This window comes from Mustela lutreola, chromosome 9 (genome assembly GCF_030435805.1).
Source record: "Mustela lutreola isolate mMusLut2 chromosome 9, mMusLut2.pri, whole genome shotgun sequence".
Taxonomy (NCBI): domain Eukaryota; kingdom Metazoa; phylum Chordata; class Mammalia; order Carnivora; family Mustelidae; genus Mustela; species Mustela lutreola.
This window is the reverse complement of record NC_081298.1, coordinates 121,392,876-121,407,190: the sequence shown is the minus strand read 5'-3', so window position 1 is coordinate 121,407,190 and position 14,315 is coordinate 121,392,876. Positions and strand designations below refer to the sequence as shown.

At 44.0% G+C, this 14,315-nt stretch overlaps 1 protein-coding gene across 2 annotated transcripts in view; it reads right to left on the bottom strand.

The window, feature by feature from the left end:
• Nucleotides 1-13,837, bottom strand: part of CAPN13 (calpain 13) — an 80,246-nt gene extending 66,409 nt beyond the window's left edge. For both annotated transcript variants that reach the window (XM_059188698.1, XM_059188699.1), the window contains exon 1: nucleotides 13,659-13,837. The gene's annotated coding sequence lies outside the window, so the exon portion shown is untranslated. The remainder of the gene's footprint in view (nucleotides 1-13,658) is intronic.
• Between the last annotated feature and the right edge of the window lie 478 nt (nucleotides 13,838-14,315).

Genomic DNA, 14,315 nt, shown 5'->3' with positions numbered 1-14,315 from the left:
CACTTGAAATGAATGAGAGGATAGTCTCAATGGAGAGATGGGAGTTATAAAAAAAAAATGGGAACTTTAGAGTTGCAAAATACAAAACTTAAAACAAAAATTCACTGGATGGGCCTAAGAGCAGAGTGAAGATGACAGAGGAAAGAATAAGTGAAAAAAGAGGAAAGAATAAGAAAGGATCCAAAAGAAAAGAAAAGAGCCATAGGTGGACACATGATATAATACCAAAAGGTATGACTTACATGTAGTTGCAGAACCAGGAAGATGAGGATCAAGACATTAAAGCAGAAAAAGTATTTTAGAAATGGCCAATTACTTCCCAAATTTGGTGACAAATTTATGAATTCAAGAAGCTTGAAAAGTCAAGAAAACCATGACTGGCATATCATAATCAAGATGTTGAAAAACCAAAGATAAGGAAAAAAATCTTGAAGAAGCTAGAGAAAAATGACATGTGAAATCAAAGGGAACAATGATGTGAAAGACTACAGATTTGTCACCAGAAGACATGAAGGACAGAAAGCAGTGGAAAAACTTTAAAATTGCTGAAAGTAGGGCCTCTGGGTGGCTCAGTTGGTTGGGTGTCCAACTCTTGACTTCAGCTCAGGTCATGATCTCAGGGCACATGATCGAGCTTTGGGTTCAGTGGGGAATCTGCTTAAGGATCCTCTCTCTCCCTCTCTCTCTAAAATAAATAAGCCCTTAAAAAATAATAAAATTGTTGAAAGAAAGACATGCCAAACCAGAATTCTGTATCCAGTGGAAATATATTTCAGGAATAGTAGTGAAATAAAGACATTTCAGATGAACAAAATCTAACAGAATTCATCATCCAAAGACATGTTTCAGAAGAAATGATAAAGGAAGTTCTTCAATTTGGAGGGCAAGAATAACAGAGAAAACTGAATTTGCAGGAACAGTATACAGTAAATATATGAAAAATACACAAGACTGGTTTTTTTCCTCTTAAATTCTTTCAAACACATATGTGTGTTTAAAGCAAAAATTATAACATTGTCTGGAGAGATTTCAAAGTACACAGATATAATTCATACAACAACTATAACATAAGGAAGAGTAGCAGGGAATTAAAGGAAGCTATATGGCTGCAACTGTTCTGTATTTTACATCAAGTGGTACAATAGAATTAGGAAGATTGAGTATGTGTATTATAATCTCTAGACAACTACTAACAAAATAATAAAAAGTGATATAGCCCCAAAGACAATAGAGAAGTTAAAATGGGATACTAAAACATATTCACGTAATCAAGCGAAGTCAATAAAGGGGGAACAGTGGATAAATATATAAGAAATAGACATAACTCTAACTATATCAATAATTACACGTTAAATTCAATTAAAAGGCAGAGATTTACAAAGGAGATAAAATAGTGAAACTCAACTACATGCTGCCTTTAAGAGACACTCTAAATAAAGGCAGAGATAACTTGACAATAATGACAATAAATGGCTGAAAAGAAATATGCCATACAAACAGTAAGCATAAGCAGGCTGGGTGAATATTAATAGACTGATCAAATAAACTTCATGGGGCACCTGGGTGACTCAGTGGGTTAAACCTCTGCCTTTGGCTCAGGTCATGATCTCAGGGTCCTGGAATCGAGCCCAACATGGGGTTCTCTGCTCAGCTTGCTTCCCACCACCCCCCACGCCTGCCTCTCTGCCTACTTATGATCTGTCAAATAAATAAATAAAGTCAGTGAAAATGTAAAATATCTGAATGACACTGTCAATCACTTTGATGTAATTGGTACATATACTGTACTATATCTAAAAACTACAGTGTATACATTCTTTTCAGATGTATGAGATATAGTCACACAAACAGACAATACACAGGGCCATAAAACCATTTATTTCCAAGGACTGAATCATACAGAATATTCTCTAACCACAACAAAACAAAGATTAGAAGTTAATATTCCGGGGCATATTCCGGGGCACCTGGGTGGCTCAGTGGGTTAAGCCTCTGCCTTTGGCTCAGGTCATGATCTCAGGGTTCTGGGATTGAGCCCCACATTGGGCTCTCTGCTCAGCAGTGAGCCTGCTTCCTCCTCTCTCTGCCTGCCTCCCTGCCTGCTTATGATCTCTCTTTCTCTCTCTCTCTCTGTCAAATAAATAAATAAATAATTTTAAAAAAAGAAGTTAATATTCCTAGAAGGATAGTTAGGAAACTCCCAAATACCTAGAATTAAACATATTTTTAAATAATTCCTGAGTCCAAGATGATCTAATGGGAAATAAGAAAACCCAACACAAGTAGGAGGAAGTAAATAATACAGACAAGAGAAGACAATCATAACAGAGAAAACTGTAGAGAAAAGTAGCAAAGCAAAAACTGCTCCTTTGAGAAGATCAACAAAACGGACAAATCCAGAATTGAGTTAAGTCGAGGACAAAAGAGTGTGAACACACATCATCAATATCATCATCATCATAAATCTTATAAATATTAAAATGTTCATAAGAGGCTATTGTGAAGAAACTAAATGTCAAAAAAAATTGCTGTAGATGGGATCAGGAGGGAGACAAACCATAAGAGACTCTTAATCTCACAAAACAAACTGAGGGTTGCTGAGGGGAGGGGGTTTGGGAGAGGGGAATGGGGTTATGGACATTGGAGAGGGTATGTGCTATGGTGAGTGCTGTGAAGTGTATAAACCTGGCGATTCACAGACCTGTACCACTGGTGTTAAAAATACATTATACGTTTATAAAAAAAATTTAAAAATTAAAAAAAAATTTGCTGTGACATGAAATGGATGAATTTCTTGAAAAATACCATGTATCAAAGTTGACACAAGAAGAAGTAGAAAATCTGAATAATTCTGTATCTAATCAAGGAATTGAATTTGTTAGTAAAAGCTCTCCCCAAAAGAAACCCCCAGGCCCTTAGGGTTTTACTGGCAAATTCTCTTATTTTTTCCAGGTCAAAAGAGCACCAATCTTACACAAACTTCTTCAGAAATTGGAGGAGAAGGGAAGCACTGCTGAACTTATTTCATCAATTCAACATAACATTAATAACAAAATCTCATGAAAGAATCCACACCACAGGAAGAAAAATTATGGATCACTATCCCTCTTGAATAGAGACAGCAAAGATTCTTCACAAAATTTCAGCAAATCAAATCCAACAATGTAATATAAAAAAGAAAGAACAGTAACATCAAGGTTAAGTGGGGTTTATTTTAGGAATGTAAGTTTTGTTTTAACATGAAAAAATCATCAGTGTAATTAACCATATTAAAAATATTTTTTACAAAGCCAATAATTAAACTTATTTGGACAAGATTCAACATTTATGGTTAAAAATTCTCAAAGGAGAGTTACATAGAAAAAGTAAACAACATTCCCAAACTAATGATAGGCATCTATAAAAAAAAAAAATCGACAGCTAAAATAATTCTTAGTGATGGGAAGGTATTTTTTCCCACTTATAATCATATTTATGGCACGAATGCCCATTGTCAGTTTTTTTTTAGTGTCTTCACTTTTATTTAACATTGTACTGGAGGTCCTAGACAGCTCAATAAGAAAATAATTCTAGAATTATTTTATATGTTTATATCTAGAAAGATACAAGATTGATATAAGAAAATCACTTATAATATTATACACTAGCAGCAAATAATAGGAAAACAATAGCATTCTATTACAAATACTTGGGAGAAAACGTCTAATTAAAAACATCCATGCTCTCTACGTCAAAAACTACAAATCTTTGCTGAGAAAAGCTAAAGACCTAAATTAATTGGAATTTTCAGTATTACCAAGATGGCAATTCTTTCCAAATGTATCTACAGATTCAATACCATTGCACCTAAAATTGTAGAATGCCTTTTTGTTGTTAAAGAAATTGACAAACTTATTCTAAAATTTATACTTAAGTACAAGGGACCTAGAACAACCAAAGAAGTGGGTTTTTGTTTGTTTGTTTGTTTGTTTTTAAGAAAATGTTGGGGCTCCTGGGTGCCTCAGTTGGTTAAATGTCTGACTCCTAATCTTGGCTCAGATCTTGATCTCAGAGTCATGGATACAGGCCCTGCAATGGGCTGGATGTGGAGTCTACTTAAAAAAAAAAGAAAGAAAAGAAAATATTAGAGGACCTAGCCAACCTGACTTCTATTGGTAAAAAGATATACAATTAGATCAATAGTGCACAGTGGAGAATCCAGAAACAGACCGCAACATAAATGGTCAATAGATTTTTGACAAACTTTCCAAGGTGATTCAATGGAGATAGAAACACCTTTAAAAAAATAAGGCCGATCGGGCGCCTGGGTGGCTCAGTGGGTTAAGCCGCTGCCTTTGGCTCAGGTCATGATCTCAGGGTCCTGGGATCGAGTCCCACATCAGGCTCTCTGCTCAGCAGGGAGCCTGCTTCCCTTCCTCTCTCTCTGCCTGCCTCTCTGCCTACTTGTGATCTCTCTCTGTCAAATAAATAAATAAAAATCTTTAAAAAAAATAATGCCGATCAATTCCATATGGAAAAAGGTACAAAACAAAACAAAAAAATGGACTCTCACTTCATACCATATACAGAAATCAAATCGAAATGATCACAAATCTAAAAATAAAACTTAAAATTATAACACTTTAAGAAGAAAACAGAAGAAAATACTTGCATAGAGGAAAACAGGAAAAAAATGCAAAGTTAGGGGTAAGAAAATGTATCTTTTACAGAATGCAAGAATATGAGCCTTACAAGGAAAAATATAAGGGGATCAATTAGACTTCATCCAAAATAGGAAAGACACCATTAAGAAAACAAAAATGCAAATCACAGACCAGGAGAAAATACATGTAACACAAAGATCAGGGAAATGACTTATATCCAGAATACATAAAGAACTCTTTTAAATCAATCAGAGAAAAAGAACTCATTAAAAATGCTCAAAAGATATGAACACTTTACCAGAAAACAAAAACAGACAATTACCAACATGAAAAAATGCTTTACATGTTAAGTCCCCAGTAAAATGCAAATTGTTACTGCAATGAGATAATCACCACTCACCCACTAGAAAGGCTAAAATTTTAAATGCTGACCATACTAAGTGTTGGTAGGGAGATGGAACAATTGAAACTTTTATAGGTATTGGTGTGTATGTGAGGTGGAGGTGGTAGGACCACTGAGTGGAATTTCTGGGTTGAGTCTATGCATATGTTCAACTTCACTAAATATACCAAATTATTTTCCAACATTGTACCAATTTATAATCTCACCTGCAATGCAAGAGTTCCCATCTCTCTATCTCCGCACTAGGACTTGGTATTGGCCATCATCTTATTTGTACCCACATGGTAGGAGTAAAACGCCAACTCCTTGCAGCTGCAATTTATGTTTCCCGATTAAAGGTAGGATTGAGCATCTTTCTATATGTTTACTTGTTGTTCGTCGTCCCTCTTGTGTGAGATGAATATCCATATCTTATGCCCATTTATCTACTGCATTGTCTTTTTCTTATTCATTTGTGGGAATTCTTTATTTATTGTGGATAGTCATCTTTTGTTGGTCCTATGTGTTGCACATATCTTCTCCTAGTTGGTGGCTTACCTTTTTACTTCCTTGACAGTGTCTTTGGATGAACACAGATATTCCTTACTTTATACAGATAGAAATGTGTTATGACTGTTTGCTTGGAAGTCTAAATTTTATAAATTGAGCCAAATGTTAATTCTTTTGGGAACTTAATTTAAGAATCTTCAGGAGAGATGCTCTTTTTAAAAGAGAAGTTTATTTGTAATTAACACGGTCATTCCCCTGAAGCATTTCCTTAAAAATTGTTTATAGCTCTATAATAAGATTTTTAAGAAGTAGGATTCTGAAATGGACTTGCAGAGAAACACTTTGAACTCTGAACACTTAGGAAATAATGGTTGGGTTTCCAGAAGCAAATATAGTCTTATCAAAACCAATTACTTCACTTTCCTTCTCTTTTTTCTTTTTTCCCTTCCAGAAAAAAGTTCTGACTTTAGAGGAACAGAAGAATCCCACATCTATGTGGTCCTATGTATTGAGATATGTATAGAACATACCTTGATTTTAAAAAAGTATTTGATATAATTTACCTTTATTCTCTATATATAAGATGGTGAAACAGGATGAGACTGCAAGACTGGGTAGGTTGTATCCTATGTTATGGTAGGATAGAAATCTAGTGTTGTATATAGTACAGGAAGAGTATACAGAATTCAGAGTCTGAGCCAGACATTGTGGATGAATGATTTTGGATTATCTCAAAATCACTGTGCTGTAATAGCCACAGAACTCCAGCCCTTGTCCTGTCCCGTTTAACATTTTTATCTTGATCCTGGATGAAGACGTTGAAATGAAAATGAAGCTACTTCTTAACTTTTTCATCATTTTTAATGATATAAAGGAAGAACAATTATCCAAGCAGATGGCAGAATTAAAATTCTAAAGGACCTCAAAACCGAGAGGATGGAAGTTACCCAAGGAAACTGCGAATCTGTCTTCTCATTTAAAAGTTAACCATGCAAGTAAACAGTGAGTGGGATTTGCCTTGGCTCAGTTTCATTTTGAAAAGATTTTGTACGGCTTACTTGGCTTCCTGTTGTAAAGGGACAACGTGGTGAGATGTCTCCGCTCTGAGCTGCTGTCCCTCCAGGAAGGCGCTGTTGTACAGACCACTGTAGCTACCTGCTGCCTCCCCTACTCCCTCATAAAGCTGCTCCTGAGCCTGCTGGACATCCAGTCCACTAGTATTCAGTTCTGGGGCCACGTTGCAAGCAGCACATCTGTGGTAGCCAAAGCAGGGTGTTAGGGTAGCCCAGGATACCTGGCCAGGACAGAGCCCTTTGCGTGTGAGTAAAGTTTCCTGGTGGGTGGTTTTATCTGCTGGGAAAAAGTGGGGATTTTTTTTCAATGGCACGAAAATGCCATCAGCTAAACATATAAGGAAACTAGAGATCACTTTCTGGGAAATTGGAAATCGAAAAATGTTTCCTGGGAGAAAGACAGACCAACAGACCTAATAGTGACTGTCAGACCCAGCCCAGAAGTCCTATTTCCAGCCCTCCAGAGAAAGCAGGGATTTAACCATTGTGGTCCCATGATCAGGATCCCGCCTGCTGCTTTTCTGACTTCCCAGGATCATGTTCCTGTTCAGAAAACTGGGCTCTGCCTCGTCCCTTTAAAAATTTAAAAAAATTAAAAAAAAAAGAAAAGACATCATAGGATGGTGGTCAAGAACATGGAGAATCAGCTTGAAACTATAAACTTAAGCTTGACATCAGATGCTGCTTTGGGGTTGAGTGATCTTTAGCGATGCTCTTACTATCGGAGCCTCCTTTCCCTATAAATAAAATGGGCTGGAGGTAGTAATGCACCAGCCTCAGAGCACGAGGTGGGTATCAAGCATGATTCCTATAAAGGGCTTGGATGGGACATAAGTGAAGCTATGTGGTAGGTCTCCTGATGATCAGCCTGTCAGGATCTCCCACTGCCCTAGTCCCGAACCTGTGCCCCGGGGACCAGTGCCCTGTAACCAGGAACGGGCATGCCAGCCACTGGTCAGTTGCCTCCTGGACTTCCCGTGGGTCTCTCCTGATCTGCAGAGTTGTTCCCAAGAGCCTAGCACACATGGCTATTGAGCACTGGAAATACAGCGAGTGCAACTAAGGAACTGAATTTTGAATTTCATCTTATTTTAATTAATTTACATTTAAGCATGGGTATCTACACACGCCAGTGGTTGCCTCAGTGGATAGTGCCAAAGAAAAGATCCAACGGTGGCTTGAATGGCCATGGGCATCCTTCAGTGGCAATGGTCAAGTTGAGGTTGAATGCTCTTAAAGGGGTTGGGGTGCAGAGGACTCCTTGCGTTGGATGGATCCTTTCAACTTTGACCTGCTGGGCTTCTCTCCACCGCTTTTCCTCCACATCCAAGCTTTGCCACTAAACCACGCTGTCACCGGCCAGCGGATCATGGGCTTCCCAGTGACAGGTGCAGAGCCTGCGCTGGCTGTCTGTGCCTCCAGGAGGAGCTTAGCAAGCCCCAGCAACAAAGGCCGATGCTGTTTGCATTTTGTTTTCAAACAGGAAGCCTGAGTTCAATTGTTCCCTGCCCGGGAGTGATGCACGCAGCTCTCTCCTGGCTGGTGTTTTTCAGAACAATGGAAATAAATCTGATGTAATGTAGCAGAACATGACAAGGGATGGTTTTCCTCTTAACAAATACTCATTTGAAATGGTGCCCAAACCCTGCACGAGGAGCGATCTATTTCCCACAACAGTGTTCCAGCAAAACCCATTACTAATTCCACAACTCAAATTAAAACTAACAGAGCTTGAAGGCGGGGGCTGACACTCTCTGTGCTGACAAGGAGCAAGGAAGGGGGGTGGGGGACGGGGCCCGGCGCACTCGCGTGTGTATCTGTTTAATTACACTGTTTAACACATTGAGAATAATTTAGCCACCGGAGTGGAGAAAATAAGCCACTTAACGGCTCTCTAGCGGAAAAAAGCCCCGTGCAAACCACTTTCAGCTATCTGACACCTAGGCACACCTCAGGGCTTTGGAGAGGCAGAGGGGGAGGGAGGAGGGAGGAGGAGGAGGGGAAAGGGAGAGATGAAGGCAGGGGAAAACAGAGAGGGGGAGAGAAGGAGGGAAAGGGGGGAGGTAAATGGAAAAAGAGGAAAAGCGAATTCTGAACGTACACAAATTGACTATGAGTTGGGAAGGCATCGGATGATTTCTCAAGGAGACCTCGTCTGAGGTGGCATAAGGTCAACATGGACATGAATTTTAGGGTTTAGAGAAGAACCTAACATCTAGGCCCATGCCTCCCCCACTTCAGAATCAGCTCAGTGAGTCTCCGGCCTTTGAGGCCTGAAAGCCATGAGGGTGGTGGTGTATGGCCCCGAGAAAGGCAGGCCTCAGAGGAAGACTCTGTGGGCTCACTATGCAGAAGGAGAAACTGAGGCTTATGGTCAGAGAAGTCTGGCCAGCACTTGGAAGAGACTCCTGTCCAACCCCCAGCTTCGTGGCAGATGGTCTGGTCTACAGGCCAAGCAGGTCACTGTCCCTGCTAAGGGGCGTCTTCTTTTCTGTGTCATTAGGGTTGAGAGGGGTCGGAGGTCACCTCTCACCCACCAAGGGCCATGGGAACCAGAGAAATGGAAGAAGGTTCTAGCATGGCTTCAGATTTGGAAAGCCCCCAGACCTGGAACCGGCAAAGAAGTAAGTATGCAGAACAGAACCACGCCTTGCCTTCCAGGGACTCCGGGCTGACAGCCTGGGAGATGCTGGAGATGCGGGGCCTGGTGTGGGAGAGGCAGGAAGCCAAAACCACCCTCTGTGGCCCAGAGACAGTGCAGCCCCATCCTGCTCACTCCCTGGTGCCCGCACCAAGTGGACGCAGCTTCTCCTGGGACCTAGGGTCTCAGCGAGCTCTGAGACCTTAGCTGATGTGTCCCTCGCAGAAGCCCCTGGGGGATAACAAACAATCCTTGCCAAGCAGGGGGAGTCAGTGCCACTCCACTGAGGTTGTGAACCGCAGGCACGCCACCCCCCTCCCCTTACCCTTTGGAACTCTGGGAAGGCTGGACTTTCTAGTAGCTGTAATGTTATGTAATGTTCTGTTTCTGGAACAGAGAATGTGGGTTATGTACCCTAACGGATATTGCTGGGCAGAAAATGAAATAGCAGCCCACTGAATATATTATTCCTTTCAGTTAAATTGGGTTCATCGTGTGCAAACATAAAAAAAAAAAAATGGACTTTGCCTTTGCATGGAAAGTATGTACTTCCCATCCCCAAAGTTCTCCAGTAGGTGTCATTTAACCACAGAGGAAGCCTAGAAAGTTCCTGAGTAGACTGGTGATGTATTCTGAGGACAAGATGGAACGTTCTTTCTGGGTTCTAGATCATTTGGCATGATCTTGGATTTTAGGGCACGGGTTTGTTTTTTTTTTCTTTTTCCCCCACCCATCAAAAGAAAATATACTTTCTACTTAGCTAATTCCAGCTCCTTATTAAGCAAATTAGGGGGCTTTAGGACACTGGAGCCTGTTATCTATAATCCAGGTCTTACGAGCTGCTATTTCTGACCCATTCTCCCTGGGTAGCCCAGGCTCCAGACGGCTCACCTCCCAAAGGCAGGAACCAGAGCAGGAACCAGGCAGGCCCTGCGGGTTTAGGGCCTTTTCTCTTTTTTAAGATTCTTTGGAAGTTGTTACCACATTTAGATAATCCATTCCTTTGAAAACAGAGGAGATAGAGACAGGGAAGGGAGAGAGCACCCTGATGGAGAGGGGCAGGGAGACAGAAATACAGACAGCCTGTGGGTCGGTGGAGATGGAGATCCTGAGGAAGAACAGGAGAGCAAGAAGGCCAAAACCTGCTAGGGAAAGTCATTCTCATGCAAGCCCTGCATCTTGTGGTGTTGAATCAGAGCCCGAACATCTCTGGCTCTCTTACCTCTCAGATGTGAGCACTTAGGTGTCCAATGGCAGAGACACCCTTCCTGTCCCGGGGACCGCTCTGAAATCCCCACCTATGACAACTGGTCCATAGGGTGAGATCCAGGGCACGGCTCCGGCCACAGCCCAGGGGTGCCAGCAGTTGGAGCTTGGGCATCCCCGTGTGCACCTGGCATTTCTGGGCATCTCAGGCCTGGGGAGGCCACAGAGGCAATAGGGCAGAGTGTGGGACTGGGAGCCTGGTGCTGGCTCTGCCCGTGGCTGCTCCCCACCGCGGTGTGGGGATGGCAGGGGAGGAGAGAGCGTCAGTAGCACCAGCAGCCAAGCACTCTAAGGGAGACACTCCTTTGGCCAAGCCAGCTCCAGGACTTAGGACAATGGTGTCTCCCAAGAAGGCGCAGGCCAAGTTGCTTGCTCAGAGCCTTTTCTGGAATCAAGTGGATTTCAGACCCCGTTGGATGTGGTCATGCTTATGGGGATAGGGATAAGGCATGGGCTCAGTGGGAAACGAAAATCTTTTGAGACTATCTTCTGGATTAAGTATGTCGAAGAGCACCATGAAAGAAAATGCATGTGTGTGTGAGAAGGTGAGTGAGGCAGAGAGAAGCAGGCTGAGGGGGGTTTAGGCCTCTGAGATTTCCCATGCCCCTTCCTTCATTCTTTCTCATTCCACCCTTAAAAAAAATACCAAGAAGGCCGGAGCATGTGAGGAGGGCTTCAGTAGGCAGAGCAGACTGGAGAAAGAGGAGCAAAGGGTCTAGGAACCTGCCTGCTCGGGGTATGAAAAGGCCCTGGTGGGAAGGGGAAGGGCAGGCCAGGAGAGTGAGGGACGGTGCCTGCAGACCCTCGGTTTGAGCCAGGAGGAGATGCTGCCCCAGGAAGCCTCCACCTGCCCTGGGCTAGGTGTCAGAACAGGCGAGGCCCCAAGGGAGTTGGGGTGGGGTGGGTGGGGTAGGGGGGAAAGCCTGTACCCATCTGGAGAAAGTGACTTGGTTCCAGGAAGAACACAGTGTTTGTAGACAATATCAGGCAGACAGCAGGGCTCAGAATGGCCTCAGAGTTGAAGGGATGTACCCGCGGTGGCCGGCAGTCCAGAATCCTGGGAGCCAGCCCGTCCTGAAAGCCTCTGCCCAGAGTTTCTCCCCAAGGTAAGGCCATCTAAAAGTTTCTTTAGAACTTAAGAGGATGCTGGGCATTTGGGAGATGGAGCATAACAATGTAGGTTACTGGTTGGAAGCCACTTCTGGGTAAGGATTAGACTGGGGACAAGATGTGATGTTTGGTGAGGAGAACCAAGGAAACGGTCCTAGGACCTCCCCGGTGCCTAGCAGTGATCCAGATGGGGGTCACTGGCTGCGTCTCCGGAAGCAGGTGTGTGGTTACTCCCGATGGAGACGGCCCACGGGGGCTTCGGCTCCAATCTTGGAGCTGCGGGAGATCCTGGTCAGGCCTGATCAACAGTTATGGGGGGCCAGCTAGCGGGGCTGACCCAGCCGGGGATTGGAAGGCAGAGTATCGCCCAAGGGACCATCGTTTCAGAGAGAAATGAACCAAAGGTCCTGGCCACTCTCAGTTTTTAATGTCCCTCGTGGCTATTGAGCAGAGTGAGAATGTGAATCCCAGAGCGCAGGGGCCGAGAGGCAGCCCCTCCCGTGTCACTCCACACTCGGTACAGGACACAGAGCATCCTCCCTATGACTCCAGCAGAGGCGGCCGCAGCGGCACCAGCGTTCATTGCCACACCCCTATACCAGCTCTTAAAAACTGGCATTTGTTTATCAGCTCATTAGATGGCCTCTGAGCAGGACCAGACAACCAGTAGATGCCTTTCAGCAGGAAGGGCTCTGCTCCCAAGGAGCTGGAAGACCCCCTTTAGGATCACCTTGTTCAACTAACTTACTTATTAAAATGACGAAATCAGGTCTGGCCATGCTCTCCTGGTTGCTTATTGGGGGAACCAGCTTTGCAGACTGGTGGGCGCGCACAGCCTTTCCATTAGATCACAGAATTCTTTCTTCAAAATGGTTTGTGCAAAGCAAAAAGCAGTGCATGGTAGAGAACAGTCCCCTGAGAATTCAAGGACCAAGACAGAAGCCAGCTGGAACCCAGGATGGGGGGACCTGAAGCCTGGCGTTGGGGATGGGAAGCGCAGGCCTGCTCAGTTTGACCAGTTTCTCTGTTTTGGCCCTTTTCAGAACCTTCCTAGGAGAATCTGCATCAGAGGGAGGGGACTGTAGGAGGCACAAACACCTGTGGGGGGGTTCGACTCTCATCTGGTGAATATGGAGTCCTCCTGAAGCTATCACCCAGCAAAAACAGAAAAGAAAGAAAATGGAGAGAAGGAAGAAAAGAAAGAAAGGGTTTCGTTCTAGCCGGGACAGGTGAGTGGGACAGTTGGAACCATTCAAGAAGATCAGCTGAATCACTCAGTTTATGCCACCTGGGGGTCAGTGAAGTTTGATTTCTATCCCAGGACGAGTCATAGCCCCACTGTAACCACAGAGGGAAAATATCTGCACTTACTCTAGTCTGGTTAACTTGGGTTCAAGTCAAATAGCGAGAGCTATCTCCCTAAGCACAGAATCGCATCTCTAGGAGGACCCGGCCTGAGCAGCCCAAGAGGCACAGGCATCGACCGTCCACAGCTCTAGGGTCAGTGGAGCCACCTTGATCTCTGACGCGGTGATCAGTGTTGTGGTTAACCCAGATTTCTCAACTTTGTTCCCGTAATTTTGAAGCTAGATCATTTGAAAACAAAAGGCAAGCCCTGAGCCCCTTTCCTTCCTTCAGCAAATATGAAACATGTACTACGTGTCAGAAATTGAACATGGGTGAACAAGGAGACAGGATTCCTCCCATCGGGGTGTCCCTTATGGTCAGTGTAGCCCTTGAGGTTGGGACGTGGAGCACAAAAGCTAAGGTGACTTGCTGTGAGGGGACATAGGCCAAGCGTGAATGATCTCTTATCAAGGCAACTCATCCTTTGCTCTAGCGTTCCTTCAAGCCTAACATTGGACCCTTTGGGCCAGAAGTCCTGAGTTTTTGGAGCTTCGGCAGACACCTCTCTGGAGGGTAGACGTAGAATCTACATGATTAAGATGCTCTTTGGGGGAATTCATTTGCTCACTGAAGTTTGGACCACTACCTTGGTCCAAAGCCCAGAGAGGTTACCGCGCACATCCTACCTGCTTCCTAACGGGTGTATCTGATGTCAGCGGTATTCTCGCGGGAGCCAGGGGACAGCTGGCCAGGTACCCCACACTCAGCAGCAGCAGCTTTGTAGGAGGGAAAGTGGCCGTGGTAGACGAGGGTCGCGTCTCCAGGGAACATGCAGACCGGCAATGTTGGTAGAGTCCGGAGTCCGGGTTTCTTCCCGCAGTAGGCTCCTCCTTATATGTGCTCGTTGGGGAGTGTCCCACCTTGGTTAAACAATGATTCTTGGACGAGGGAGGGTACTGTGTGCCACTCAACCGTCTTCCAGTCCCCTCCTAGTCTCAGCTCACTTCCTGGAGCCCCTAGCGGAGCGGCTGATGTCTTGGTTGCCTGCGCTGTGGTTTTTTTCATTGTTTCCAAGTGTTTACACTGGGAATCAGGAACGGTGAATGTGTGCTTCTACAGATGCCTTCTCAGAGCCTTCTCGGTCAGGGAAGAGTGGTGGCCAGGTGTTGCGTATCAAGAGGAGCCCCTCCAAGTAAATCACATCACATGGGCCTTCTGCTGGAGAGCACATCTACTTTCAGCAAACAGGTCGAGGAACACATTAACCCTTGGGCTTGGTGAGCCCCCCTAGTGGGGGGCAAGGTCCACATCCTCGCCCCCTTAATGGATCTGGGAGAAAGAGA